We start from the raw sequence: 5698 nt of genomic DNA, 5'->3' as shown, positions 1-5698 counted from the left end.
CATCTAGTCCAACCCCCTGCTCAGGCAGGAAACCCTATACCATTTCGGACAAATGGCTGTCCAGTCTCTTCTTAAAAACTTCCAGTGTTGGAGCATTCACCGCTTCTGGAGGCAGGTTGTTCCACTGGTTAATTGTTCTCACTGTCAGGAAGTTTCTCCTTAGTTCTAGGTTGCTTCTCTCCTTGATTAGTTTCCACCCCTTGCTTCTTGTCCTGCCTTCAGGCGCTTTGGAGAATAGCTTGACTCCCTCTTCTTTATGGCAGCCCCTGAAATATTGGAAGACTGCTATCATGTCCCCCCTCTTCCTTCTCTTCATTAAACTAGACATACCCAATTCCAGCAGCCGTTCCTTATATGCTTTAGCCTCCAGTCCCCTAATCATCTTTGTTGCTCTTCTCTGTACTCTTTCTAGAGTCTCAACATCTTTTTTACATCGCGGTGACCAAAACTGGATGCAGTATTCCAGTTGTGGCCTTACCAAGGCATTGTAAAGTGGTATTAACACTTCACGTGATCTTGATTCTATCCCTCTGTTAATGCAGCCTAGCATTGTGTTGGGGACCCCTGTTCTATAGTACCTAAAGTACATTATTCGGAATCTTTTAAACAGACACATAGAAATTACATTCTCTCATATCTTGTATATAAAAGGATTAAGTAAACATGATCAAGTTCTCAGTGCTTTGGTATATGCCAGCCCTATTTTCTAAGCCCCCAACTGCTCTTTGTTAAGTGAGAAAGTTATTTTCTTCTTGCACTTTATGTCCAAAAGGTAATCCTTTACCCATTTGAAAGTCTGATTGTGTAAGTGTTCCATTTACATTGAGCCGTATTTCCTTTCAAGCAATCATAAATAGAAGTTCCCTGAAAATCATCCAAGTCAGTGCAGGAGCTCAGGATAAATTTAATTTATATGGCTTAAGTCTATTACACGTCTTATTCCTAATTCCTGAAATGAGAACCCACAGGCTATTTTAGCCAATTTATAGCATCTGTATTTTTAACAGAAATTACAAGTTTTGTGTACAGTTTAAGTAAAGTTTTGGCTATCCTCACTTCTTCTTTAATGACTTTTTTTATGTCCTCTCTTACAGATTGATCTTCCTTTGGTTCTGAGATCAAACACATTATATTTGATTTATATTCCAACTGTTTAATCATCCTTTTTATCTATTAGATGCTATAACTGGAGAGCAGATTAGATTAGATCATGACTAAAAAAAAGCAGGGCAGAATGGCATGCCCACAGTAAATAACTAAATATTTGAAGATAGCTTGCTCCACACTTTTTAAATTCAGTTTGAAAAGCCAACCAGATCAGCTATTTCAACTGGAGATTGTTAGGGGTGTGTGTAGGAGGGACACTTAAATGCTCAGAATGAAGAATCCTCCCTTGTATCTTCTAAAACTATGGGACATTTTTTTAGAAGGAAGATTGTAAAACTAAATTGAAAGCAGGACATTTTGAAGAATATTTTTGGTTTTAAAGAAACTTATTTTCAGTTCAAGTATTTGTACTGCCTTATTCATTTATTGACCCCAATATAACACTTTGTTGATAAAGATCTTCATCAAATAAGACAGCTTAGAGAGCAATAAAATCCTTGCCATACCAAGGGAGATGAAAGACCAGAAGCTGTAATTACATTAGATTCTATTTGCAGATTTGAGACTTCAAATAACAAACAAGTGTTGTGCAATTTTAAAAAAGTGAATGCTTTTTAAAGCTTTATTTAAACATATATGTAACAATCAACAATCTTTGGAAATAATTTTAAAATCCACAAGAAAAATAAAACAATAGAAATAGCAAATAGAAATTAATCAAAGGGAAATCAAAACAATTTCTTGTCCTGTTTGGGAATATCTAAAAATTCAGGAGTTATAAAAAAATAAAAAAATCAATAATATATTTATTTTTTATAAACAAAAAGACATCTGAGTAGATTAACATAATCTGTGAAGAATGATTTTTCTGATATAATTAAAACTATAAACCAGATATGAGTAAAATAATCTATAATTAAAAGATTTTTCAAGAGTTTTTGCTGTTAAGTTTTAGCTAATTTAGCACACTTTTAACCACCAACTGCTTAAAAAAGATGTACTTTGAATTTCCAGTATTTATTATTACAGTAAACATGGCAACTTACAAAAATAATTGATTTGTTATGGCACCATTTTATATCTTCTGGGGAAAATGAACATTATACCACTATAAGAATTAGTAAAATATTATATGGGGTAACCATGGCACACAAACCAATGAAAACCTTACAAAATATATTAAACAACTGTGGGGGGGGTTCATGCTCTCTGAACTTGGTGGTTTTCTTGCAGATGTTTCATTATCAAATAAGATAACATCTTCAGTGCATTGATGATGTTACCTAGTTTGATAATGAAATGTCTGCAAGAAAACCACCAAGCTCAGAGAGCACCAAGAACCCCACAGTTCAACCCTGAGTTATAAATATTTTTTTCTATCAATATATTAAGCAAGCCCAAATACTCAATACCAAAGATAAATAGAACAGGAATCATCTATAAAACAAACAATAAGGACTACAAACAGCACTACATAGGACAAAAAGGCAGAAGGCTAGTAGAATGTGTGCATGAATCCCAACTGTCAGAAGATATAACACATCTTTACTAATCTCACCTCACATAATTTCAACATATCTTCTGCCAGGAAACAGGGAAATCATTATCAATCAGACAAATAAGTAATCTACCAATTATTAGGCATAAATCCTTTGCAAAACAATATCTATCCACAGAACCATCCCAACCCTGCACACACAAAGGAGGCAAGATATGGCAATGTATCATCTCTGCCAATCAGCAAATTTCACTTCTTTAAACCACCTGCTTTGATGATGGTTACCTGGTAGAGCAATGTAATGTCTACAATTCAAATACCAAGCTCAGAGAATTCCATCCACTCGTTACGATTACTTTCCCTTCAAGGCAATATGGGAAGACTTTGATTAATGCTGTTTAATTTAATGTACTTTTAAGGGAGCATAGTAACATCTATGAACTATTTTTATAGTTAATTCTTGATGACATGCCAAAATAGATGTAAAGGCAATTCTACACCATGAGTTCTAAGCTGACTCATCAAGTTCATATCCAAAATCTTTTTCCCATACTTTTACAAATTTTCAAGAGATAGAGCTTTTTTTAAAAAAAAAGAAAGAAAAGAAAGCAAAAACATTGAAATCCCGTTGGTTTTAAAAGCTGTAACATTTGCAGGTGAAGAAATGGACGTAATAGAGGAAGCATAAAGAAGGGGGAGATAGAACACTATGTTGACTGAATAATAGGTGGATCCCATGACTCATAGACATGTTTCAAGAAACATGCCAAACATAATCACTGAATGTAGATCAGTTCTTTAACAGACCTCTAGTTATCCCATGATGTCATGTTATAAATTCACACTTCTGCTATACATCATTGGTTACTGTTGGCAGGAACAGGGATGGGAAGAAAATGAAGTACCATGACACATGATGTAAGCTTCCTACTTTGGATGACTGAAATTCAGGAGAATCATTTACACAATGAAAAAGAGTGTCTTGCCGCTTGATTTTAGTTAGGCAAGTGATAAGAAGATTGGTACTTAAAACCTTCATTAATTAATCATTGCAATTCAAAACAATTGCTGAGACTCATAAACGCAATTGAAACAAATCTTGTTGAATCATCTTCTGGTTGGTCTAATTAAGTGCCAAATATAAGATGCTAGCCATGGTTGGCAGCAGGACATCAGGAAATCCATTTGGTAGACCTGAAGCTCAACAGTGATTCTGATTCTCTTTGTTCCTGTGCAGTGGGCATCCAGACTTTTTTGCAAGATAAAATGGCTGTAGTTATGTAAATGCTATCACTGGCGGACTTGGGAGCAGATCAAAAATTAAAAAGGTAGAACTTCAGAATGTTCTCCATAAGAATTGGACAAAGAAACTGCAAGTTCTTTAATGACAAAATACAAAACAATGAAAAGTTTGAAAATTGCATTGCAGTTTCATCAACAACTTTTAACAGGAATGAAGTGACATTTTTTTTAAAAAAAATTGTGCCTTTGATCATAATCCTCATTGTGGTCTGCAAATTTGAGCATTTACATATATGCTTTGGCACATGCAAGTTAGTATCTCAACATGATAATCTCTTCTTTAGTAATAAGGATTATCCTATACGAGAAATTCAGGTAAATGATGAAAAAAATCACCCTCAGATTCTGATTCTAGAATGGCAAAGGAAATATAACTTGGCCATACAGTACCTAATTAAAGTTTAAAATAAACAGTCAATCATGTTTGTTTACAAAATGTCATAATGATAAATGACATAGACTAGGTTATGGAAATAGCCATTTATATAATCAAAATAAAAAATGTATGGGTAGATCATTCCAGAGCCGCAAAGAATAATTTAAAAGTTTTAATTTTAGTTTTCTGCAGATGCTAGCAAATGAGAATCCAAACAAAAGATGTTGATAAAGATGGATATTGTTATATTAAATAAAAATATGAGGAACAGGTTTCCTAATAGCATCTTTCATTCTCACTGTTGTCTTCTCACAAAATATATACTGCCTTTTTATTGGTTAAAATGTTATTTGCACAGTGAAAATATTATTACATGATCTAACGAAAATATTCTGCAGCTTTTATTGGCTCATGAAACCTTTAAAGCAATTAGATTTCAGAATTGCTGGAATAGAATTATACAATGAAATAAAATTGGTTAATTTTTTCAAGATTATGTTATTAGATTGGATAGGCATATTTTAACAGCTGAATTAATTTGAACAGAAAAAAACTGTTTTAATTCCATTTCTGTCTTCATTTGTTGAGAGGGAACTGAATGAATTGTGACAAATAAATCACTACAACACACAAGTGGTTCTCAGCTGACAAATGGGCCATCAGAAATGAATACTTTTATAGGAGTAACCATGATAGTCTGCTGATATGAAAGCAAAATTCTGCATGGTTCCCACTTCATTTAAATGCAAAACTGATATCTGCTTGCCCTAACATATACAGTATTGCTAGCTACTTTTGCAGTATCAAAAAATAGCTTTTAATTGTTATAATTGTGCTGGAATTATGCAGGGAATTTTGTAAACTATCAAATATTTTTGATTCTTATTTCTAGGAAGCCCAGTCAGCATGGCCAGGAGATAGGAAAGGTTGCTGGGAGTGGTGCACTACAATGTCATACCGGGTTCTATGAACAATTATTGTGCTTTTGTGGGAAAGATACTATATATTAAAGTGTATCAGTTCTTGAAGCATTATAAATTCATCACTTAAAAATGAAAATTCCAATCAAAGGATTGGAGGGATTGAAAAGTCCAATTGAAGGATTGACTACCATGTCAGCAATGGATAATCCTGAATAGGATTCATACCTCACATAGCATTTGCAGGCACTCTCTGTCTAAATGGAGCATAGTATCCTCCCTTCAGTGTGACTGCAGGTTCCAGCGTCAAACTGTACATCAATCGTGACTGGCTGTAAGCTGAGGGCATAGACTGGTCCAGTATCTGTTTTTTTTTTAATATAAATGGTGCTGCGCTTCAGTGTTTGATGGCCTAGACCAGGGGTAGGCAACCTTGGCTCTTTTATGACTCGTGGACTTCAACTCCCAGAATTCCTGAGCCAGCATAGCTGGCTC

The sequence above is a fragment of the Protobothrops mucrosquamatus genome, unplaced genomic scaffold (genome assembly GCF_001527695.2).
Source record: "Protobothrops mucrosquamatus isolate PMUCROS unplaced genomic scaffold, P.Mucros_1.0 scaffold1702, whole genome shotgun sequence".
In the NCBI taxonomy this organism is placed as follows: Eukaryota; Metazoa; Chordata; class Lepidosauria; order Squamata; family Viperidae; genus Protobothrops; species Protobothrops mucrosquamatus.
This window is presented reverse-complemented; position numbering follows the sequence as displayed.